This window comes from Oncorhynchus gorbuscha, linkage group LG03, assembly GCF_021184085.1.
Source record: "Oncorhynchus gorbuscha isolate QuinsamMale2020 ecotype Even-year linkage group LG03, OgorEven_v1.0, whole genome shotgun sequence".
NCBI classification, from domain to species: Eukaryota; Metazoa; Chordata; class Actinopteri; order Salmoniformes; family Salmonidae; genus Oncorhynchus; species Oncorhynchus gorbuscha.
In genome coordinates, this window is record NC_060175.1 from 106,889,670 (window position 1) to 106,916,527 (window position 26,858).

Sequence of the window (26,858 nt, forward strand, 5' to 3'; positions counted from 1 at the left end):
TAAAAGGGCTTTATAAATATATTTGATTTGATACAAAATGGCCGAGTCGCTCCCCTCCTCAAGAAACCAAAACTCGACTCCTCTGATGTCAAAAACTACAGATCAGTACCCCTTCTTTCTTTTTTTTCCAAGATACTTGAGCGTGCTGTCTCAGATCAACTCTCCCTCTCCCTCTCCCTCTCCCTCTCCCTCTCTCTCTCTCTCTCTCTCTCTCTCTCTCTCTCTCTCTCTCTCTCTCTCTCTCTCTCTCTCTCTCTCTCTCTCTCTCTCTCTCTCTCAGAATGATCTTCTGGACCCTAACCAGTCGGACTTCAAGACGGCTCACTTAACCGAGACTGTGCTCCTCTGTGTCAAGTTGACTCTCTCTCCTCTGTTCTCATCCTCGCAGATCTATCCACTGCCTTCAACACCATGAACCATCAGATCCTCCTCTCCACCCTCTCAGGACTGGGTGTCCCAGGCTCTATCAGATCCTCCTCTCCACCCTCTCAGGACTGGGTGTCCCAGGCTCTATCAGATCCTCCTCTCCACTCTCTCAGGGCTGGGCGTCTCAGGCTCTATCAGATCCTCCTCTCCACCCTCTCAGGTCTGGGTGTCTCAGGCTCTATCAAATCCTCCTCTCTACCATCTCAGGGCTGGGTGTCTCAGGCTCTATCAGATCCTCCTCTCCACCCTCTCAGGGCTGGGTGTCTCAGGCCCTGCACACTCTTGGTCTCTCCTACCAGGTGACATAGAGAGGATCTGTGTCTGCACCATGTACTCTCACTACTGGTGTCCCCCAGGGCTCGCTTCTTGGCCCTCTCCTCTTCTCTCTATACACCAAGTCTATACACCAAGTCACTCAGCTCTGTCATATCCTCTTATGGTCTCTTCTAACATTGTTACATTGTTATGAGGATGACACTCAACTATGACACCCCCCTTCTGACACCCAGATGGCGACAAACACCTCTGGCAGATATCTCAGCTCGGATGTCGGCCCTCCACCTCAAGCTCAACCTCGACAAGATGGAGCTGTTCTTCGTCCCAGGAAAGACATGCCCGCTCAAAGACCTCTCCATCACGGTTTACAACTCCACGGTGTTCCCCTCCCAGGGTGCAAAGAACCTTGGTGTGATCCTGAAACCACTCCCTGTCATTCTCTGCAATCATCAAAGCAGTGACTCACTCCTGCAGGGTCATGCTCTATAGCATCCGTAGAGTACGACCCTCCCTCACACAGGAAGTGAACATCCATAGAGTACGACCCTACCTCACACAGGAAGAGGGACATACGTAGACTATGACCCTACCTCACACAGGAAGAGGGACATACGTAGAGTACGACCCTCCCTCACACAGGAAGAGGGACATACGTAGACTATGACCCTACCTCACACAGGAAGAGGGACATACGTAGAGTACGACCCTCCCTCACACAGGAAGAGGGACATACGTAGACTATGACCCTACCTCACACAGGAAGAGGGACATACGTAGAGTACGACCCTCCCTCACACAGGAAGAGGGACATACGTAGAGTATGACCCTCCCTCACACAGGAAGAGGAACATCCATAGAGTACGACCCTACCTCACACAGGAAGAGGGACATACGTAGAGTACGACCCTCCCTCACACAGGAAGAGGGACATACGTAGAGTACGACCCTCCCTCACACAGGAAGTGGAACATCCATAGAGTATGACCCTACCTCACACAGGAAGAGGGACATACGTAGAGTACGACCCTACCTCACACAGGAAGTGAACATCCGTAGAGTACGACCCTACCTCACACAGGAAGTGGAACATCCGTAGACTATGACCCTACCTCACACAGGAAGTGGCACAGATCCTAATCCAGGCACTTGTCATCTCCTGTCTGGGCTACTGCAATTGGATGTTGGTTGGGCTCCCTGCTTTTGTCATCCAACCCCTGGGAATTATCCAGAATGCTGCATTCCGCCTGGTGTCTAACCTTTCCAAGTTCTCCCATGTGACCCTGCTCCTCCTCACACTCCACTGGCTTCTAATCAAAAGCTTGAATCCTCTACAAAACGATGGTGCTTACCTACGGAGCAGCAAGAGGAACTGCCCATCCCTACCTTCAGGCTCTGCTCAAACCCTACACCTCAACCCAAGTAATCCGTTCTGCCACGTCTGGTTTCTTGGCCCCCACCCCACACCAGGTTTCTCTCAGCTCAGTCCAAACTCTTCTCTATCCTGACAACCCACTTCCCCCTGAAGCTAGGACAGCAGAGTCCCTGCCCATCTTCCTGGAAACATCTGAAACCATACCTCTTCAAAGAATATCTTAAATAATCCCACATTTAATATTTATGTTGGACCAAGATAGAGTTCCTTCCTGTCCAGGGGGTGTACTGTTCATCAAGCTGCCTCACGCTACAGAAACAGGAGATGGGCTCCTGTCCTTTGGGCTGTTCTGGTTTGGACAAGGCTTAGGTAGAGCAGACCCTGAGAAGGAGAATAATGCACTGCTTTATATCACCATGGAAGTCCTGATGTCAAACACAGTTGCACAGTTTCTCCTTTACTTCTCTGTCCATTTTTCTGTCTCTCTTTTTCCTCTTTTGTCTAAGTGCCTGACACTGCCATCTGATTCTCTATCTATTCACTGGTGTACTCCCCCCCCCCCCCTCATAGATGTCAAGAGATATAACGTAAACACGTGGACCCTTCTGAGCGAACGGTAGAGAATCGGAACACAACACTAGATTTTCCTGGCGCCATTGTAACAGGTTGTAATCAAGCCCTGGTCTCCATGGGAACAGTTGTCTCCTGGTGCAGTTGTCTCAGGTTGGACAAGTTCAAATCATCTTGGTTCTGACACACACACACACACACACACACACACACACACACACACACACACACACACACACACACACACACACACACACACACACACACACACACACACACACACACACACACACACACACACACACACACACACACACACACACACACACACACACACACACACACACACACACACGAACATGAATCATCAGAACGTTAACAACCTATTAATTGATACTTTATGTCGTGTCCTGTAATACTTAGTTTGGTGTGAGACACCTTCGGTCCTTCATAACACATCCATAAAGACTCTACATCGTAGGACTTTATTTAAAGTCAGACCCTTTTCATCAGTCGTAACACAGACGTAAAGGCCTTAAATAATTTGATACTGGGGCGGCAGGGTAGCCTAGTGGTTAGAGCGTTGGACTAGTAACCGAAAGGTTGCAAGTTCAAATCCCCGAGCTGACAAGGTACAAATCTGTCGTTCTGCCCCTGAACAAGCAGTTAACCCACTGTTAATAGGCCGTCATTGAAAATAAGAATTTGTTCTTAACTGACTAGTAAAATAAAGGTAAAATTAAAAAAATATATTTTTTTTTTTACTATACAGACATAAAGGCCTTAAATCACATGATACTGTATTTACTATACAGACATAAAGGCCTTAAATCACATGATACTGTATTTACTAACCTGACGTAACCTGATGTCTCTAGAGTAACCTGATGTCTCTAGAGTAACCTGATGTAACCTGATGTCTCTAGAGTAACCTGATGTCTCTAGAGTAACCTGATGTCTCCAGAGTAACCTGATGTCTCTAGTGTAACCTGATGTAACCTGATGTCTCTAGTGTAACCTGATGTCTCTAGAGTAACCTGATGTCTCTAGAGTAACCTGATGTAACCTGATAACTCTAGTGTAACCTGATGTCTCTAGAGTAACCTGATGTAACCTGATAACTCTAGTGTAACCTGATGTCTCTAGAGTAACCTGATGTAACCTGATGTCTCTAGTGTAACCTGATGTCTCTAGTGCAGCCTGATGTCTCTAGAGTAACCTGATGTCTCGAGAGTAACCTGATGTAACCTGATGTCTCTAGTGTAACCTGATGTCTCTCGTGTAACATGATGCCTCTAGTGTAACCTGATGTCTCTAGTGTAACTTGGTGTCTCTAGTGTAACCTGATGTCTCTAGTGTAACCTGATGTCTCTAGTGTTACCTGGTGTCTCTAGTGTAACCTGATGTCTCTAGTGTAACCTGATGTAACCTGATGTCTCTAATGTAACCTGATGTCTCTAGTGTAACCTGATGTCTCTAGTGTAACCTGATGTCTCTCGTGTAACCTGATGCCTCTAGTGTAACCTGATGTCTCTAGTGTAACTTGGTGTCTCTAGTGTAACCTGATGTCTCTAGTGTAACCTGATGCCTCAAGTGTAACCTGATGTCTCTAGTGTAACCTGATGTCTCTAGAGTAACCTGATGTCTCTAGTGTAACCTGATGTCTCTAGAGTAACCTGATGTAACCGGATGTCTCTAGTGTAACCTGATGTCTCTAGTGTAACCTGATGTCTCTAGAGTAACCTGATGTCTCTAGAGTAACCTGATGTCTCTAGAATAATCCGATGTAACCTGATGTCTCTCGAATAACCCGATGTAACCTGATGTCTCCAGTGTATCCTGATGTCTCTAGAGTAACCTGATGACTATAGTGTAACCTGATGTCTCTAGAGTAATCTGATATAACCTGATGTCTCTAGAGTAACCTGATGTCTCTCGAGTAACCTGATGTAACCTGATGTCTCTCGAGTAACCTGATGTCTCTAGTTTAACCTGATGTCTCTAGAGTAACCTGATGTCTCTTGAGTAACCTGCTGTATCTAGTGTAACCTGATGTATCTAGAGTAATCTGATATAACCTGATGTCTCTAGAGTAACCTGATGTCTCTCGAGTAACCTGATGTAACCTGATGTCTCTCGAGTAACCTGATGTCTCTAGTTTAACCTGATGTCTCTAGAGTAACCTGATGTCTCTTGAGTAACCTGATGTCTCTAGAGTAACCTGATGTCTCTAGTGTAATCTGATGTCTCTAGAGTAACCTGATGTAACCTGATGTCTCTAGAGTAACCTGATGTCTCTAGAGTAACCTGATGTCTCTAGAGTAACCTGCCATCTCTAGTGTAACCTGATGTCTCTAGAATAACCCAATGTAACCTCTTGTCTCTAGTGTAACCTGATGTCTCTAGAATAACCCAATGTAACCCGATGTCTCTAGTGTAACCTGATATAACCTGATGTCTCTAGTTTAACCTGATGTCTCTAGAGTAACCTGAAACAACCTGATGTCTCTAGAGTAACCTGATGTCTCTAGAGTAACTGGATATAACCTGATGTCTCGAGAGTAACCTGATATAACCTGATGTCTCTAGAGTAACCTGATGTCTCTAGAGTAACCTGATATAACCTGATGTCTCTAGAGTAACCTGATGTCTCTAGAGTAACCTGATATAACCTGATGTCTCTAGTGTAACCTGATGTCTCTAGTGTAACCTGATGTCTCTAGTTTAACCTGATGTCTCTAGAATAATCCGATGTAACCTGATGTCTCTCGAATAACCCGATGTCACCTGATGTCTCTAGTTTAACCTGATGTCTCTAGAGTAACCTGATGTAACCTGATGTCTCTAGTGTAACCTGATGTCTCTAGAGTAACCTGATGACTCTAGTGTAACCTGATGTCTCTAGAGTAATCTGATATAACCTGATGTCTCTAGAGTAACCTGATGTCTCTCGAGTAACCTGATGTAACCTGATGTCTCTCGAGTAACCTGATGTCTCTAGTTTAACCTGATGTCTCTAGAGTAACCTGATGTCTCTTGAGTAACCTGCTGTATCTAGTGTAACCTGATGTATCTAGAGTAATCTGATATAACCTGATGTCTCTAGAGTAACCTGATGTCTCTAGAGTAACCTGATGTCTCTCGAGTAACCTGATATAACCTGATGTCTCTCAAGTAACCTGATGTCTCTAGTTTAACCTGATGTCTCTAGAGTAACCTGATGTCTCTTGAGTAACCTGCTGTATCTAGTGTAACCTGATGTCTCTAGAGTAACCTGATATAACCTGATGTCTCTAGAGTCACCTGATGTATCTGGAGTAACCTGATGTAACCTGATGTCTCTCGAGTAACCTGATGTCTCTAGTTTAACCTGATGTCTCTAGAGTAACCTGATGTCTCTTGAGTAACCTGCTGTATCTAGTGTAACCTGATGTATCTAGAGTAATCTGATATAACCTGATGTCTCTAGAGTAACCTGATGTCTCTCGAGTAACCTGATGTAACCTGATGTCTCTCGAGTAACCTGATGTCTCTAGTTTAACCTGATGTCTCTAGAGTAACCTGATGTCTCTTGAGTAACCTGCTGTATCTAGTGTAACCTGATGTCTCTAGAGTAACCTGATATAACCTGATGTCTCTAGAGTAACCTGATGTATCTGGAGTAACCTGATATAACCTGATGTCTCTAGTGTAACCTGATGTCTCTAGTGTAACCTGATGTCTCTAGTTTAACCTGATGTCTCTAGAGTAACCTGATGTCTCTAGTGTAACCTGATGTCTCTAGTGTAACCTGATGTCTCTAGTTTAACCTGATGTCTCTAGAGTAACCTGATGTAACCTGATGTCTCTAGTGTAGCCTGATGTCTCTAGTGTAACCTGATGTCTCTAGTTTAACCTGATGTCTCTAGAGTAACCTGATGTCTCTAGTGTAACCTGATGTCTCTAGTGTAACCTGATGTCTCTAGTTTAACCTGATGTCTCTAGAGTAACCTGATGTAACCTGATGTCTCTAGTGTAGCCTGATGTCTCCAGAGTAACCTGATGTCTCTAGTGTAACCTGATGTCTCCAGAGTAACCTGATGTAACCTGATGTCTCTAGTGTAACCTGATGTCTTTTGAGTAACCTGATGTCTCTAGAGAAACCTGCTCTCTCTCGTGTAACCTGAAGTCTCTAGTGTAACCTGATGTCTCTAGAGTAACCTGATGTAACCTGATGTCTCTAGTGTCACCTGATGTCTCCAGTGTAACCCGATGTCTCTAGAGTAACCTGATGTCTCTAGAGAAACCTGCTCTCTCTCGTGTAACCTGAAGTCTCTAGTGTAACCTGATGTCTCTAGAGTAACCTGATGTAACCTGATGTCTCTAGTGTCACCTGATGTCTCCAGTGTAACCCGATGTCTCTGGAATAACCTGATGTAACCTGATGTCTCTAGTGTAACCTGATGTCTCTAGTGTAACCTGATGTCTTTAGAGTAACCTGATGTCTCTAATGTAACCTGATGTCTCTAGTGTAACCTGATGTCTTTAGTGTAACCTGATGTCTCTAATGTAACCTGATGTCTCTAGTGTAACCTGATGACTCTAGTGTAACCTGATGTCTCTAGAGTAACCTGATATAACCTGATGTCTCTAGAGTAACCTGATGTCTCTAGAGTAACCGGATATAACCTTATGTCTCTAGAGTAACCTGATGTATCTAGAGTAACCTGATATAACCTGATGTCTCTAGAGTAACCTGATGTCTCTCGAGTAACCTGATGTAACCAGATGTCTCTAGTGTAACCTGATGTCTCTAGTGTAACCTGATGTCTCTAGAGTAACCTGATGTCTCTAGAGTAACCTGATGTAACCTGATGTCTCTAGTGTAACCTGATGTCTCTAGAGTAACCCGATGTAACCTGATGACTCTAGTGTAACCTGGTGTCTCTAGAGTAACCTGATGTCTCTAGAGTAACCGGATATAACCTGATGTCTCTAGAGTAACCTGATGTCTCGAGAGTAACCTGATATAACCTGGTGTCTCTAGAGTAACCTGATGTCTCTAAAGTAACCTGATATAACCTGATGTCTCTAGAGTAACCTGATGTCTCTGGAGTAACCTGATATAACCTGATGTCTCTAGTGTAACCTGATGTCTCTAGTGTAACCTGATGTCTCTAGTTTAACCTGATGTCTCTAGAATAATCCGATATAACCTGATGTCTCTCGAATAACCCGATGTAACCTGATGTCTCCAGTGTATCCTGATGTCTCTCGAGTAACCTGATGTCTCTAGTTTAACCTGATGTCTCTAGAGTAACCTGATGTAACCTGATGTCTCTAGTGTCACCTGATGTCTCTCGAGTGACCTGATGTCTCTAGTTCAACCTGATGTCTCTAGAGTAACCTGATGTCTCTAGTTTAACCTGATGTCTCTAGAGTAACCTGATGTCTCTTGAGTAACCTGCTGTATCTAGTGTAACCTGATGTCTCTAGAGTAACCTGATGTCTCTCGTGTAACCTGAAGTCTCTAGTGTAACCTGATGTCTCTAGAGTAACCTGATGTAACCTGATGTCTCTAGTGTCACCTGATGTCTCCAGTGTAACCCGATGTCTCTGGAATAACCCGATGTAACCTGATGTCTCTAGTGTAACCTGATGTCTCTAGTGTAACCTGATGTCTTTAGAGTAACCTGATGTCTCTAATGTAACCTGATGTCTCTAGTGTAACCTGATGTCTTTAGTGTAACCTGATGTCTCTAATGTAACCTGATGTCTCTAGTGTAACCTGATGACTCTAGTGTAACCTGATGTCTCTAGAGTAACCTGATATAACCTGATGTCTCTAGAGTAACCTGATGTCTCTAGAGTAACCTGATGTAACCTGATGTCTCTCGAGTAACCTGATGTCTCTAGTTTAACCTGATGTCTCTAGAGTAACCTGATGTCTCTTGAGTAACCTGCTGTATCTAGTGTAACCTGATGTCTCTAGAGTAACCTGATATAACCTGATGTCTCTAGAGTCACCTGATGTATCTGGAGTAACCTGATGTAACCTGATGTCTCTAGTGTAACCTGATGTCTCCAGAGTAACCTGATGTCTCTAGTGTAACCTGATGTCTCCAGAGTAACCTGATGTAACCTGATGTCTCTAGTGTAACCTGATGTCTTTTGAGTAACCTGATGTCTCTAGAGTAACCTGCTCTCTCTCGTGTAACCTGAAGTCTCTAGTGTAACCTGATGTCTCTAGAGTAACCTGATGTAACCTGATGTCTCTAGTGTCACCTGATGTCTCCAGTGTAACCCGATGTCTCTGGAATAACCCGATGTAACCTGATGTCTCTAGTGTAACCTGATGTCTCTAGTGTAACCTGATGTCTTTAGAGTAACCTGATGTCTCTAATGTAACCTGATGTCTCTAGTGTAACCTGATGTCTTTAGTGTAACCTGATGTCTCTAATGTAACCTGATGTCTCTAGTGTAACCTGATGACTCTAGTGTAACCTGATGTCTCTAGAGTAACCTGATATAACCTGATGTCTCTAGAGTAACCTGATGTCTCTAGAGTAACCGGATATAACCTGATGTCTCTAGAGTAACCTGATGTATCTAGAGTAACCTGATATAACCTGATGTCTCTAGAGTAACCTGATGTCTCTCGAGTAACCTGATGTAACCAGATGTCTCTAGTGTAACCTGATGTCTCTAGTGTAACCTGATGTCTCTAGAGTAACCTGATGTCTCTAGAGTAACCTGATGTAACCTGATGTCTCTAGTGTAACCTGATGTCTCTAGAGTAACCCGATGTAACCTGATGACTCTAGTGTAACCTGGTGTCTCTAGAGTAACCTGATGTCTCTAGAGTAACCGGATATAACCTGATGTCTCTAGAGTAACCTGATGTCTCGAGAGTAACCTGATATAACCTGGTGTCTCTAGAGTAACCTGATGTCTCTAAAGTAACCTGATATAACCTGATGTCTCTAGAGTAACCTGATGTCTCTGGAGTAACCTGATATAACCTGATGTCTCTAGTGTAACCTGATGTCTCTAGTGTAACCTGATGTCTCTAGTTTAACCTGATGTCTCTAGAATAATCCGATATAACCTGTGGTCTCTCGAATAACCCGATGTAACCTGATGTCTCCAGTGTATCCTGATGTCTCTCGAGTAACCTGATGTCTCTAGTTTAACCTGATGTCTCTAGAGTAACCTGATGTAACCTGATGTCTCTAGTGTCACCTGATGTCTCTCGAGTGACCTGATGTCTCTAGTTCAACCTGATGTCTCTAGAGTAACCTGATGTCTCTAGTTTAACCTGATGTCTCTAGAGTAACCTGATGTCTCTTGAGTAACCTGCTGTATCTAGTGTAACCTGATGTCTCTAGAGTAACCTGATGTCTCTAGAGTAACCTGATGTCTCTAGTGTAATCTGATGTCTCTAGAGTAACCTGATGTAACCTGATGTCTCTAGAGTAACCTGATGTCTCTAGAGTAACCTGATGTCTCTAGAGTAACCTGCCGTCTCCAGTGTAACCTGCCGTCTCTAGTGTAACCTGATGTCTCTAGAATAACCCAATGTAACCTGATGTCTCTAGTGTAACCTGATGTAGCCTGATTGCTCTAGTGTAACCTGATGTCTCTAGAGTAACCTGATGACTCTAGTGTAACCTGATGTCTCTAGAGTAATCTGATATAACCTGATGTCTCTAGAGTAACCTGATGTCTCTCGAGTAACCTGATGTATCCTAATGTCTCTCGAGTAACCTGATGTCTCTAGTTTAACCTGATGTCTCTAGAGTAACCTGATGTCTCTTGAGTAACCTGCTGTATCTAGTGTAACCTGATGTCTCTAGAGTAACCTGATATAACCTGATGTCTCTAGAGTCACCTGATGTATCTGGAGTAACCTGATATAACCTGATGTCTCTAGTGTAACCTGATGTCTCTAGTGTAACCTGATGTCTCTAGTTTAACCTGATGTCTCTAGAGTAACCTGATGTAACCTGATGTCTCTACTGTAACCTGATGTCTTTTGAGTAACCTGATGTCTCTAGAGAAACCTGCTCTCTCTCGTGTAACCTGAAGTCTCTAGTGTAACCTGATGTCTCTAGAGTAACCTGATGTAACCTGATGTCTCTAGTGTCACCTGATGTCTCCAGTGTAACCCGATGTCTCTGGAATAACCCGATGTAACCTGATGTCTCTAATGTAACCTGATGTCTCTAGTGTAACCTGATGTCTTTAGTGTAACCTGATGTCTCTAATGTAACCTGATGTCTCTAGTGTAACTTGATGACTCTAGTGTAACCTGATGTCTCTAGAGTAACCTGATATAACCTGATGTCTCTAGAGTAACCTGATGTCTCTAGAGTAACCGGATATAACCTGATGTCTCTAGAGTAACCTGATGTATCTAGAGTAACCTGATATAACCTGATGTCTCTAGAGTAACCTGATGTCTCTCGAGTAACCTGATGTAACCAGATGTCTCTAGTGTAACCAGATGTCTCTAGTGTAACCTGATGTCTCTAGTGTAACCTGATGTCTCTAGAGTAACCTGATGTCTCTAGAGTAACCTGATGTAACCTGATGTCTCTAGTGTAACCTGATGTCTCTAGAGTAACCCGATGTAACCTGATGATTCTAGTGTAACCTGGTGTCTCTAGAGTAACCTGATGTCTCTAGAGTAACCGGATATAACCTGATGTCTCTAGAGTAACCTGATGTCTCGAGAGTAACCTGATATAACCTGGTGTCTCTAGAGTAACCTGATGTCTCTAAAGTAACCTGATATAACCTGATGTCTCTAGAGTAACCTGATGTCTCTGGAGTAACCTGATATAACCTGATGTCTCTAGTGTAACCTGATGTCTCTAGTGTAACCTGATGTCTCTAGTTTAACCTGATGTCTCTAGAATAATCCGATATAACCTGATGTCTCTCGAATAACCCGATGTAACCTGATGTCTCCAGTGTATCCTGATGTCTCTCGAGTAACCTGATGTCTCTAGTTTAACCTGATGTCTCTAGAGTAACCTGATGTAACCTGATGTCTCTAGTGTCACCTGATGTCTCTCGAGTGACCTGATGTCTCTAGTTCAACCTGATGTCTCTAGAGTAACCTGATGTCTCTAGTTTAACCTGATGTCTCTAGAGTAACCTGATGTCTCTTGAGTAACCTGCTGTATCTAGTGTAACCTGATGTCTCTAGAGTAACCTGATGTCTCTCGTGTAACCTGAAGTCTCTAGTGTAACCTGATGTCTCTAGAGTAACCTGATGTAACCTGATGTCTCTAGTGTCACCTGATGTCTCCAGTGTAACCCGATGTCTCTGGAATAACCCGATGTAACCTGATGTCTCTAGTGTAACCTGATGTCTCTAGTGTAACCTGATGTCTTTAGAGTAACCTGATGTCTCTAATGTAACCTGATGTCTCTAGTGTAACCTGATGTCTTTAGTGTAACCTGATGTCTCTAATGTAACCTGATGTCTCTAGTGTAACCTGATGACTCTAGTGTAACCTGATGTCTCTAGAGTAACCTGATATAACCTGATGTCTCTAGAGTAACCTGATGTCTCTAGAGTAACCTGATGTAACCTGATGTCTCTCGAGTAACCTGATGTCTCTAGTTTAACCTGCTGTCTCTAGAGTAACCTGATGTCTCTTGAGTAACCTGCTGTATCTAGTGTAACCTGATGTCTCTAGAGTAACCTGATATAACCTGATGTCTCTAGAGTCACCTGATGTATCTGGAGTAACCTGATGTAACCTGATGTCTCTAGTGTAACCTGATGTCTCCAGAGTAACCTGATGTCTCTAGTGTAACCTGATGTCTCCAGAGTAACCTGATGTAACCTGATGTCTCTAGTGTAACCTGATGTCTTTTGAGTAACCTGATGTCTCTAGAGTAACCTGCTCTCTCTCGTGTAACCTGAAGTCTCTAGTGTAACCTGATGTCTCTAGAGTAACCTGATGTAACCTGATGTCTCTAGTGTCACCTGATGTCTCCAGTGTAACCCGATGTCTCTGGAATAACCCGATGTAACCTGATGTCTCTAGTGTAACCTGATGTCTCTAGTGTAACCTGATGTCTTTAGAGTAACCTGATGTCTCTAATGTAACCTGATGTCTCTAGTGTAACCTGATGTCTTTAGTGTAACCTGATGTCTCTAATGTAACCTGATGTCTCTAGTGTAACCTGATGACTCTAGTGTAACCTGATGTCTCTAGAGTAACCTGATATAACCTGATGTCTCTAGAGTCACCTGATGTCTCTAGAGTAACCGGATATAACCTGATGTCTCTAGAGTAACCTGATGTATCTAGAGTAACCTGATATAACCTGATGTCTCTAGAGTAACCTGATGTCTCTCGAGTAACCTGATGTAACCAGATGTCTCTAGTGTAACCTGATGTCTCTAGTGTAACCTGATGTCTCTAGAGTAACCTGATGTCTCTAGAGTAACCTGATGTAACCTGATGTCTCTAGTGTAACCTGATGTCTCTAGAGTAACCCGATGTAACCTGATGACTCTAGTGTAACCTGGTGTCTCTAGAGTAACCTGATGTCTCTAGAGTAACCGGATATAACCTGATGTCTCTAGAGTAACCTGATGTCTCGAGAGTAACCTGATATAACCTGGTGTCTCTAGAGTAACCTGATGTCTCTAAAGTAACCTGATATAACCTGATGTCTCTAGAGTAACCTGATGTCTCTGGAGTAACCTGATATAACCTGATGTCTCTAGTGTAACCTGATGTCTCTAGTGTAACCTGATGTCTCTAGTTTAACCTGATGTCTCTAGAATAATCCGATATAACCTGATGTCTCTCGAATAACCCGATGTAACCTGATGTCTCCAGTGTATCCTGATGTCTCTCGAGTAACCTGATGTCTCTAGTTTAACCTGATGTCTCTAGAGTAACCTGATGTAACCTGATGTCTCTAGTGTCACCTGATGTCTCTCGAGTGACCTGATGTCTCTAGTTCAACCTGATGTCTCTAGAGTAACCTGATGTCTCTAGTTTAACCTGATGTCTCTAGAGTAACCTGATGTCTCTTGAGTAACCTGCTGTATCTAGTGTAACCTGATGTCTCTAGAGTAACCTGATGTCTCTCGTGTAACCTGAAGTCTCTAGTGTAACCTGATGTCTCTAGAGTAACCTGATGTAACCTGATGTCTCTAGTGTCACCTGATGTCTCCAGTGTAACCCGATGTCTCTGGAATAACCCGATGTAACCTGATGTCTCTAGTGTAACCTGATGTCTCTAGTGTAACCTGATGTCTTTAGAGTAACCTGATGTCTCTAATGTAACCTGATGTCTCTAGTGTAACCTGATGTCTTTAGTGTAACCTGATGTCTCTAATGTAACCTGATGTCTCTAGTGTAACCTGATGACTCTAGTGTAACCTGATGTCTCTAGAGTAACCTGATATAACCTGATGTCTCTAGAGTAACCTGATGTCTCTAGAGTAACCTGATGTAACCTGATGTCTCTCGAGTAACCTGATGTCTCTAGTTTAACCTGCTGTCTCTAGAGTAACCTGATGTCTCTTGAGTAACCTGCTGTATCTAGTGTAACCTGATGTCTCTAGAGTAACCTGATATAACCTGATGTCTCTAGAGTCACCTGATGTATCTGGAGTAACCTGATGTAACCTGATGTCTCTAGTGTAACCTGATGTCTCCAGAGTAACCTGATGTCTCTAGTGTAACCTGATGTCTCCAGAGTAACCTGATGTAACCTGATGTCTCTAGTGTAACCTGATGTCTTTTGAGTAACCTGATGTCTCTAGAGTAACCTGCTCTCTCTCGTGTAACCTGAAGTCTCTAGTGTAACCTGATGTCTCTAGAGTAACCTGATGTAACCTGATGTCTCTAGTGTCACCTGATGTCTCCAGTGTAACCCGATGTCTCTGGAATAACCCGATGTAACCTGATGTCTCTAGTGTAACCTGATGTCTCTAGTGTAACCTGATGTCTTTAGAGTAACCTGATGTCTCTAATGTAACCTGATGTCTCTAGTGTAACCTGATGTCTTTAGTGTAACCTGATGTCTCTAATGTAACCTGATGTCTCTAGTGTAACCTGATGACTCTAGTGTAACCTGATGTCTCTAGAGTAACCTGATATAACCTGATGTCTCTAGAGTCACCTGATGTCTCTAGAGTAACCGGATATAACCTGATGTCTCTAGAGTAACCTGATGTATCTAGAGTAACCTGATATAACCTGATGTCTCTAGAGTAACCTGATGTCTCTCGAGTAACCTGATGTAACCAGATGTCTCTAGTGTAACCTGATGTCTCTAGTGTAACCTGATGTCTCTAGAGTAACCTGATGTCTCTAGAGTAACCTGATGTAACCTGATGTCTCTAGTGTAACCTGATGTCTCTAGAGTAACCCGATGTAACCTGATGACTCTAGTGTAACCTGGTGTCTCTAGAGTAACCTGATGTCTCTAGAGTAACCGGATATAACCTGATGTCTCTAGAGTAACCTGATGTCTCGAGAGTAACCTGATATAACCTGGTGTCTCTAGAGTAACCTGATGTCTCTAAAGTAACCTGATATAACCTGATGTCTCTAGAGTAACCTGATGTCTCTGGAGTAACCTGATATAACCTGATGTCTCTAGTGTAACCTGATGTCTCTAGTGTAACCTGATGTCTCTAGTTTAACCTGATGTCTCTAGAATAATCCGATATAACCTGATGTCTCTCGAATAACCCGATGTAACCTGATGTCTCCAGTGTATCCTGATGTCTCTCGAGTAACCTGATGTCTCTAGTTTAACCTGATGTCTCTAGAGTAACCTGATGTAACCTGATGTCTCTAGTGTCACCTGATGTCTCTCGAGTGACCTGATGTCTCTAGTTCAACCTGATGTCTCTAGAGTAACCTGATGTCTCTAGTTTAACCTGATGTCTCTAGAGTAACCTGCTGTCTCTTGAGTAACCTGCTGTATCTAGTGTAACCTGATGTCTCTAGAGTAACCTGATGTCTCTAGAGTAACCTGATGTCTCTAGTGTAATCTGATGTCTCTAGAGTAACCTGATTTAACCTGATGTCTCTAGAGTAACCTGATGTCTCTAGAGTAACCTGATGTCTCTAGAGTAACCTGCCGTCTCCAGTGTAACCTGCCGTCTCTAGTGTAACCTGATGTCTCTAGAATAACCCAATGTAACCTGATGTCTCTAGTGTAACCTGATGTAGCCTGATTGCTCTAGTGTAACCTGATGTCTCTAGAGTAACCTGATGACTCTAGTGTAACCTGATGTCTCTAGAGTAATCTGATATAACCTGATGTCTCTAGAGTAACCTGATGTCTCTCGAGTAACCTGATGTATCCTGATGTCTCTCGAGTAACCTGATGTCTCTAGTTTAACCTGATGTCTCTAGAGTAACCTGATGTCTCTTGAGTAACCTGCTGTATCTAGTGTAACCTGATGTCTCTAGAGTAACCTGATATAACCTGATGTCTCTAGAGTCACCTGATGTATCTGGAGTAACCTGATATAACCTGATGTCTCTAGTGTAACCTGATGTCTCTAGTGTAACCTGATGTCTCTAGTTTAACCTGATGTCTCTAGAGTAACCTGATGTAACCTGATGTCTCTAGTGTAACCTGATGTCTCCAGAGTAACCTGATGTCTCTAGTGTAACCTGATGTCTCCAGAGTAACCTGATGTAACCTGATGTCTCTACTGTAACCTGATGTCTTTTGAGTAACCTGATGTCTCTAGAGAAACCTGCTCTCTCTCATGTAACCTGAAGTCTCTAGTGTAACCTGATGTCTCTAGAGTAACCTGATGTAACCTGATGTCTCTAGTGTAACCTGATGTCTCCAGAGTAACCTGATGTAACCTGATGTCTCTACTGTAACCTGATGTCTTTTGAGTAACCTGATGTCTCTAGAGAAACCTGCTCTCTCTCATGTAACCTGAAGTCTCTAGTGTAACCTGATGTCTCTAGAGTAACCTGATGTAACCTGATGTCTCCAGTGTAACCCGATGTCTCTGGAATAACCCGATGTAACCTGATGTCTCTAATGTAACCTGATGTCTCTAGTGTAACCTGATGTCTTTAGTGTAACCTGATGTCTCTAATGTAACCTGATGTCTCTAGTGTAACCTGATGACTCTAGTGTAACCTGATGTCTCTAGAGTAACCTGATATAACCTGATGTCTCTAGAGTAACCTGATGTCTCTAGAGTAACCGGATATAACCTGATGTCTCTAGAGTAACCTGATGTATCTAGAGTAACCTGATATAACCTGATGTCTCTAGAGTAACCTGATGTCTCTCGAGTAACCTGATGTAACCAGATGTCTCTAGTGTAACCAGATGTCTCTAGTGTAACCTGATGTCTCTAGTGTAACCTGATGTCTCTAGAGTAACCTGATGTCTCTAGAGTAACCTGATGTAACCTGATGTCTCTAGTGTAACCTGATGTCTCTAGAGTAACCTGATGTCTCTAGAGTAACCTGATGTAACCTGATGTCTCTAGTGTAACCTGATGTCTCTAGAGTAACCCGATGTAACCTGATGATTCTAGTGTAACCTGGTGTCTCTAGAGTAACCTGATGTCTCTAGAGTAACCGGATATAACCTGATGTCTCTAGAGTAACCTGATGTCTCGAGAGTAACCTGATATAACCTGGTGTCTCTAGAGTAACCTGATGTCTCTGGAGTAACCTGATATAACCTGATGTCTCTAGTGTAACCTGATGTCTCTAGTGTAACCTGATGTCTCTAGTTTAACCTGATGTCTCTAGAATAATCCGATATAACCTGATGTCTCTCGAATAACCCGATGTAACCTGATGTCTCCAGTGTATCCTGATGTCTCTCGAGTAACCTGATGTCTCTAGTTTAACCTGATGTCTCTAGAGTAACCTGATGTAACCTGATGTCTCTAGTGTCACCTGATGTCTCTCGAGTGACCTGATGTCTCTAGTTCAACCTGATGTCTCTAGAGTAACCTGATGTCTCTAGTTTAACCTGATGTCTCTAGAGTAACCTGATGTCTCTTGAGTAACCTGCTGTATCTAGTGTAACCTGATGTCTCTAGAGTAACCTGATGTCTCTCGTGTAACCTGAAGTCTCTAGTGTAACCTGATGTCTCTAGAGTAACCTGATGTAACCTGATGTCTCTAGTGTCACCTGATGTCTCCAGTGTAACCCGATGTCTCTGGAATAACCCGATGTAACCTGATGTCTCTAGTGTAACCTGATGTCTCTAGTGTAACCTGATGTCTTTAGAGTAACCTGATGTCTCTAATGTAACCTGATGTCTCTAGTGTAACCTGATGTCTTTAGTGTAACCTGATGTCTCTAATGTAACCTGATGTCTCTAGTGTAACCTGATGTCTCTAGTGTAACCTGATGTCTCTAGAGTAACCTGATATAACCTGATGTCTCTAGAGTAACCTGATGTCTCTAGAGTAACCTGATGTAACCTGATGTCTCTCGAGTAACCTGATGTCTCTAGTTTAACCTGATGTCTCTAGAGTAACCTGATGTCTCTTGAGTAACCTGCTGTATCTAGTGTAACCTGATGTCTCTAGAGTAACCTGATATAACCTGATGTCTCTAGAGTCACCTGATGTATCTGGAGTAACCTGATGTAACCTGATGTCTCTAGTGTAACCTGATGTCTCCAGAGTAACCTGATGTCTCTAGTGTAACCTGATGTCTCCAGAGTAACCTGATGTAACCTGATGTCTCTAGTGTAACCTGATGTCTTTTGAGTAACCTGATGTCTCTAGAGTAACCTGCTCTCTCTCGTGTAACCTGAAGTCTCTAGAGTAACCTGATGTAACCTGATGTCTCTAGTGTCACCTGATGTCTCCAGTGTAACCCGATGTCTCTGGAATAACCCGATGTAACCTGATGTCTCTAGTGTAACCTGATGTCTCTAGAGTAACCTGATGTCTTTAGAGTAACCTGATGTCTCTAATGTAACCTGATGTCTCTAGTGTAACCTGATGTCTTTAGTGTAACCTGATGTCTCTAATGTAACCTGATGTCTCTAGTGTAACCTGATGACTCTAGTGTAACCTGATGTCTCTAGAGTAACCTGATATAACCTGATGTCTCTAGAGTAACCGGATATAACCTGATGTCTCTAGAGTAACCTGATGTATCTAGAGTAACCTGATATAACCTGATGTCTCTAGAGTAACCTGATGTCTCTCGAGTAACCTGAAGTAACCAGATGTCTCTAGTGTAACCTGATGTCTCTAGTGTAACCTGATGTCTCTAGAGTAACTTGATGTCTCTAGAGTAACCTGATGTAACCCGATGTCTCTAGTGTAACCTGATGTCTCTAGAGTAACCCGATGTAACCTGATGACTCTAGTGTAACCTGGTGTCTCTAGAGTAACCTGATGTCTCTAGAGTAACCTGGATATAACCTGATGTTTCTAGAGTAACCTGATGTCTCGAGAGTAACCTGATATAACCTGGTGTCTCTAGAGTAACCTGATGTCTCTAAAGTAACCTGATATAACCTGATGTCTCTAGAGTAACCTGATGTCTCTGGAGTAACCTGATATAACCTGATGTCTCTAGTGTAACCTGATGTCTCTAGTGTAACCTGATGTGTCTAGTTTAACCTGATGTCTCTAGAATAATCCGATATAACCTGATGTCTCTCGAATAACCCGATGTAACCTGATGTCTCCAGTGTATTCTGATGTCTCTCGAGTAACCTGATGTCTCTAGTTTAACCTGATGTCTCTAGAGTAACCTGATGTAACCTGATGTCTCTAGTGTCACCTGATGTCTCTCGAGTGACCTGATGTCTCTAGTTCAACCTGATGTCTCTAGAGTAACCTGATGTCTCTAGTGTAACCTGATGTCTCTAGAGTAACCTGATGTCTCTAGTGTAATCTGATGTCTCTAGAGTAACCTGATGTAACCTGATGTCTCTAGAGTAACCTGATGTCTCTAGAGTAACCTGATGTCTCTAGAGTAACCTGCCGTCTCTAGTGTAACCTGCCGTCTCTAGTGTAACCTGATGTCTCTAGAATAACCCAATGTAACCTGATGTCTCTATTGTAACCTGATGTCTCTGGTATAACCTGATGTAGCCTGATTGCTCTAGTGTAACCTGATGTCTCTAGAGTAACCTGATGTCACTAGTGTAACCTGATGTCTCTCGAGTAACCTGATGTCTCTAGTTTAACCTGATGTCTCTAGAGTAACCTGATGTAACCTGATGTCTCTAGTGTCACCTGATGTCTCTCGAGTGACCTGATGTCTCTAGTTCAACCTGATGTCTCTAGAGACCTGATGTCTCTAGTGTAACCTGATGTCTCTAGAGTAACCTGATGTCTCTAGTGTAATCTGATGTCTCTAGAGTAACCTGATGTAACCTGATGTCTCTAGAGTAACCTGATGTCTCTAGAGTAACCTGATGTCTCTAGAGTAACCTGATGTCTCTAGAGTAACCTGCCGTCTCTAGTGTAACCTGCCGTCTCTAGTGTAACCTGATGTCTCTAGAATAACCCAATGTAACCTGATGTCTCTATTGTAACCTGATGTCTCTGGTATAACCTGATGTAGCCTGATTGCTCTAGTGTAACCTGATGTCTCTAGAGTAACCTGATGTCACTAGTGTAACCTGATGTCTCTAGAGTTTTCTTACAGCTCTAAACTCTAAACTGAACTGAACTTGCTCACGTTGAAGTTGTTCAACCCCTGCCTCCTTCTCCCGCCTCTCTTTTCTCCCTTCGTCTCCTTTCGTCCTTTCTCTCTCCCCCCTCTCCAGCTGGTAAGACTGTTTAACTCAGTGATTCTCAACTGGTGGGTTGCGGGAGGTTTTTATTGGGCCGAGGGCACCCCCCCGAAACATTTAAATATATATATTTTTTTATATAAAATGAAAAAATGTATCCAATCTGATTTTAAACAACTAAAACAAGGTAGAAAGTGTGTAGAAATTATAATGAACCTACATATCTTAATAATTGTATCTCCGAACAAGTTTTCGTCAAACAGAGTATTTTTAGTATACAGGTAGAGATTCTCAAACCAGTGAGCTTATTGGGGACTCCCGAGAGGCTCAGGTTTGGCCCAGCGTCGTCCGGGTTAGTGGAGGGTTTGGTCCTGCGTCGTCCGGGTTAGGTGAGGGTTTGGCTCAGTGTCGTCCGGGTTAGGGGGGGGTTGGCCCAGCGTCGTCCGGGTTAGGGGGGGTTTGGCCCAGCACCGTCTGAGTTAGGGGAGGGTTTGGCCCTGCATCGTCTGGGTTAGGGGAGGGTTTGGCCCTGCGTTGTCTGGGTTAGGGAGGGTTTGGCTCAGTGTCGTCCGGGTTAGGGGAGGGTTTGGCTCAGCGTCGTCCTGGTTAGGGGAGGGTTTGGCCCAGCGTCGTCCGGGTTAGGAGGGGGTTTGGCCCAGCGTCGTCCGGGTTAGGGGGGATTTGGCCCAGCGTCGTCTGGGTTAGGGGGGGGGTTTGGCCCAGCGTCGTCCGGGTTAGGGGAGGGTTTGGCCCAGTGTCGTCCGGGTTAGGGGAGGGTTTGGCCCAGTGTCGTCAGGGTTAGGGGGAGGGTTTGGCCGGCTGGGATGTCCTTGTCTCATCGCGCTCTAGCGACTCCTGTGGCAGGCTGGGTACATGCACACTGACATGGTCGCCAGGTGTACGGTGTTTCCTCTGACACATTGGTGCAGCTGGCTTCCAGGTTAAGCGGGCAGTGTGTCAAGGAGCAGTGCGGATTGGCTGGGTTGTGTTTCAGAGGAGCGGCTCTCGACCTTCGCCTCTCCTGAGTCTGTACGGGAGTTGCAGTGATGGGACAAGACTGTAACTACCAATTGGATATGACAACATTTTGGGATAAAGAAATAAAAAATAAACCAGTGAAAATTCCTTTTTGTCAATGAGAAAGATGGGGATGTTGTTCCCCTGTCAATGAGAAAGATGGGGATGTTGTTCCCTTGTCAATGAGAAAGATGGGGATGTTGTTCCCTTGTCAATGAGAAAGATGGGGATTTTAGTTCCCTTGTCAATGAGAAAGATGGGGATGTTGTTCCCCTGTCAATGAGAAAGATGGGGATGTTGTTCCCTTGTCAATGAGAAAGATGGGGATGTTGTTCCCTTATCAATGAGAAAGATGGGGATGTTGTTCCCTTGTCAATGAGAAAGATGGGGATGTTGTTCCCTTGTCATATAATTCCAAAATTTACTGTCAACATAGCGTTCAAAACATTTTCCTGATTGCATTTTGTCCTGGTAGAGACCAGGATCACACCATAGAGACCAGGATCACACCATAGAGAACAGGATCAATACAACTACCACAGGATCACACCATAGAGACCAGGATCACACCACATAGACCAGGATCACACCATAGAGACCAGGATCACACCATAGAGACCAGGATCACACTATAGAGACCAGGATCACACCATAGAGACCAGGATCACACCATAGAGACCAGGATCACACCATAGAGACCAGGATCAATACAACTACCACAGGATCACACCATAGAGACCAGGATCAATACCATAGAGACCAGGATCAATACAACTACCACAGGATCACACCATAGAGACCAGGATCACACCACATAGACCAGGATCAATACAACTACCACAGGATCACACCACAGAGACCAGGATCAATACAACTACCACAGGATCACACCACAGAGACCAGTATCACAACATAGAGCCCAGGATCACACCATAGAGACCAGGATCACACCATAGAGACCAGGATCACACCATAGAGACCAGGATCACACCATAGAGACCAGGATCACACTATAGAGACCAGGATCACACCATAGAGACCAGGATCACACCATAGAGACCAGGATCACACCATAGAGACCAGGATCACACTATAGAGACCAGGATCAATACAACTACCACAGGATCACACCATAGAGACCAGGATCACACCATAGAGACCAGGATCACACCATAGAGACCAGGATCACACCATAGAGACCAGGATCACACTATAGAGACCAGGATCAATACAACTACCACAGGATCACACCATAGAGACCAGGATCAATACAACTACCACAGGTTCACACTATAGAGACCAGGATCACACCATAGAGACCAGGATCACACCATAGAGACCAGGATCACACTATAGAGACCAGGATCAATACAACTACCACAGGATCACACCATAGAGACCAGGATCAATACAACTACCACAGGATCACACTATAGAGACCAGGATCACACCATAGAGACCAGGATCACACCATAGAGACCAGGATCACACTATAGAGACCAGGATCACACCATAGAGACCAGGATCACACCATAGAGACCAGGATCACACCATAGAGACCAGGATCAATACAACTACCACAGGATCACACCATAGAGACCAGGATCAATACCATAGAGACCAGGATCAATACAACTACCACAGGATCACACCATAGAGACCAGGATCACACCACATAGACCAGGATCAATACAACTACCACAGGATCACACCACAGAGACCAGTATCACAACATAGAGCCCAGGATCACACCATAGAGACCAGGATCACACCATAGAGACCAGGATCACACCATAGAGACCAGGATCACACCATAGAGACCAGGATCACACTATAGAGACCAGGATCACACCATAGAGACCAGGATCACACCATAGAGACCAGGATCACACCATAGAGACCAGGATCACACTATAGAGACCAGGATCAATACAACTACCACAGGATCACACCATAGAGACCAGGATCACACCATAGAGACCAGGATCACACCATAGAGACCAGGATCACACCATAGAGACCAGGATCACACTATAGAGACCAGGATCAATACAACTACCACAGGATCACACCATAGAGACCAGGATCAATACAACTACCACAGGATCACACTATAGAGACCAGGATCACACCATAGATAGAGACCAGGATCACACCATAGAGACCAGGATCACACTATAGAGACCAGGATCACATTTATCTCTGTACAACCATTTACCTCAAAAACCTGTCTGTCACAATTCACTGTTGAAACTCTGTTCTATAGACATACAGACATACTAGGAAAACACCCTGGTTACTTACCAGTCACTGCTATGCTGGTCATCATGTAGTTTACATACCATGGGCTGTCTGTGGGACCTTCGATCCAACTTAGCGGTTTGCTACAAATGAGTATGTACTTTCACTCAATGACAGGCACACACACACACACACACACACACACACACACACACACACACACACACACACACACACACACACACACACACACACACACACACACACACACACACACACACACACACACACACACACACACACACACACACACACACACACACACACACACACACACAGAGAGAGTCGTGTATAACTAACCTAGTGGGGGAACACTCAAAATCCTGTTGTTTCCCTTGTGGAGACCAAGAAAATGTCCCCAGTTTGTCAAATTAGTCTTAGTTTACTATTCTTGTGGGTATTTCAGGTTAAACATGTATACACACACATACACAAACACACAACCTACAGCCCTATACAACACACACACAACCCACAGCCTTATAGAACACACACAACCTACAGCCCTATACAACACACACACAACCCACAGCCTTATAGAACACACACAACCTACAGCCTTATACAACACACACACAACCTACAGCCCTATAGAACACACACAACCTACAGCCCTATACAACACACACAACCTACAGCCCTATACAACACACACAACCTACAGCCTTATACAACACACACACAACCTACAACCCTATACAACACACACAACCTACAGCCCTATACAACACACACACACACACACACACACACACACACACACACACACACACACACACACACACACACACACACACACACACACACACACACACACACACACACACACACACACACACACACACACACACACACACACACACACACACACACACACACACACACACACACACACACTGAAAACTTTGCATGTGCTCCTACCTCCGTCTATGCTTTCCGTCTGTCCCTCTCTTCCTCTCTCCTCCCCCCAGTGAGAGACAGATCCCAGTGAAAGGGGAAAAATATAGTCCACCTATTGCTCTGCTCTGCTCCCTGTCAGAATGATCCCAAACACCCAATCTGGCATCCTCTTTTAAAGCCTTAGACGCAGCTCCCGATCCATCCACTGTGTGTGTTGGTTGGTCTCCCACTCTCTTTGGGAAAGAATTGTTCTGAAAGTTAAAGGGTTCTCAAAGCTTGTCCCACCCGCCCGTTAGGCTGCCTGCAGGTCCTAGTGCCTACCCACCTCTCTCTCCCCGCCCACCTGGAGAGCTCCACTGTTCCTCAGGTCTATTCAATGGCCCTGTAGAGCCAGGGTATTGCTGTTCGTCTTGTTTACCTGGCAGTTCATTGATTAATTAATGGTCAGAATCAGTCCCTGATTAGAGGGGAAGGGAAAATCTCCTACACTCTTCACTTTCACTCACTAAGATTAAAACCTCTCTCCTCAACTCTCCTCACTAAGATTAAAACATCTCTCCTAGACTCTCCTCACTAAGATTAAAACATCTCTCCTAGACTCTCCTCACTAAGATTAAAACATCTCTCCTAGACTCTCCTCACTAAGATTAAAACCTGCAGTCACCCCCTCTCATTCACTCTTCCCTTGTCCTCATTCTTTCTCTCACTCACTCACTCACTCACTCACTCACTCACTCACTCACTCACTCACTCACTCACTCACTCACTCACTCACTCACTCACTCACTCACTCACTCACTCACTCACTCACTCACTCACTCACTCACTCACTCACTCACTCACACCTTTCCCCTTTGTCCTCTCATCTATGTGACCGTACGAGATACAACGGTGTTACTGTAAGAACAGTCAGCGTGTAACATGTTCCTTCAGTAAAACTCTTAAGTTCCCATTCATAAAGTTATAATGAAGACCGTGATCTTGAGATTTACATTTACAAGTCATTTGCATGATTTCAGTTGGGATTACATAGAGCGTAGATCCGTAATCAGAAAGTAACACATACATTATCCTACACAGTTACACACCGTTACAGGGTCATACTAACTACAGAGAGACCTGGGATCTCATTTATACCAGTCTACGGAGCGCAGTGAGGTCATACTAACTACATAGAGACCTGGGATCTCATTTATACCAGTCTACGGAGCGCAGTGAGGTAATACTAATTACAGAGAGACCTGGGGCCTCATTTATACCAGTCTACAGAGCACAGTGAGGTCAACCTGGGACCTCGTTTACACCAGTCTACGGAGCACAGTGAGGTCATCCTATAGAGAGACCTGGGACCTGGTTTACACCAGTCTACGGAGCGCAGTGAGGTCATCCTATAGAGAGACCTGGGACCTCGTTTACACCAGTCTACGGAGCACAGTGAGGTCATACTAACTACACAGAGAGACCTGGGACCTCGTTTACACCAGTCTACGGAGCACAGTGAGGTCATACTAACTACAGACAGACCTGGGACCTCGTTTACACCAGTCTACAGAGCACAGTGAGGTCATACTAACTTTGGAGAGACCTGGGACCTCGTTTACACCAGTCTACGGAGCACAGTGAGGTCAACCTGGGACCTGGTTTACACCAGTCTACGGAGCACAGTGAGGTCAACCTGGGACCTCGTTTACACCAGTCTACGGAGCACAGTGAGGTCAACCTGGGACCTCATTTACACCAGTCTACGGAGCACAGTGAGGTCAACCTGGGACCTCGTTTACACCAGTCTACGGAGCACAGTGAGGTCAACCTGGGACCTGGTTTACACCAGTCTACGGAGCACAGTGAGGTCAACCTGGGACCTCGTTTACACCAGTCTACGGAGCACAGTGAGGTCAACCTGGGACCTCGTTTACACCAGTCTACGGAGCACAGTGAGGTCAACCTGGGACCTCGTTTACACCAGTCTATACCACTGTAGAATAATACTCCGATTTTTAGACATTGCTCACACCATACATACGCTTTTCCTTTAATGAGTTAATCAGAGCTGATGTAAAACTGTGCGTACATTTTTTTATTTTTTATTTTTTTTATTTCACCTTTATTTAACCAGGTAGGCTAGTTGAGAACAAGTTCTCATTTACAACTGCGACCTGGCCAAGATAAAGCATAGCAGTGTGAACAGACAACACAGAGTTACACATGGAGTAAACCATTAACAAGTCAATAATACAGTAGAAAAAAGGAGTCTATATACATTGT

At 44.1% G+C, this 26,858-nt stretch overlaps 1 protein-coding gene across 1 annotated transcript in view; it reads right to left on the reverse strand.

Annotated features, from left to right (window-relative positions):
• Positions 1–24,815, reverse strand: part of LOC124032420 (nerve growth factor-like) — a 55,469-nt gene extending 30,654 nt beyond the window's left edge. Inside the window, exon 1 of the mRNA XM_046344805.1 lies at positions 24,615–24,815. The gene's annotated coding sequence lies outside the window, so the exon portion shown is untranslated. The remainder of the gene's footprint in view (positions 1–24,614) is intronic.
• Between the last annotated feature and the right edge of the window lie 2,043 nt (positions 24,816–26,858).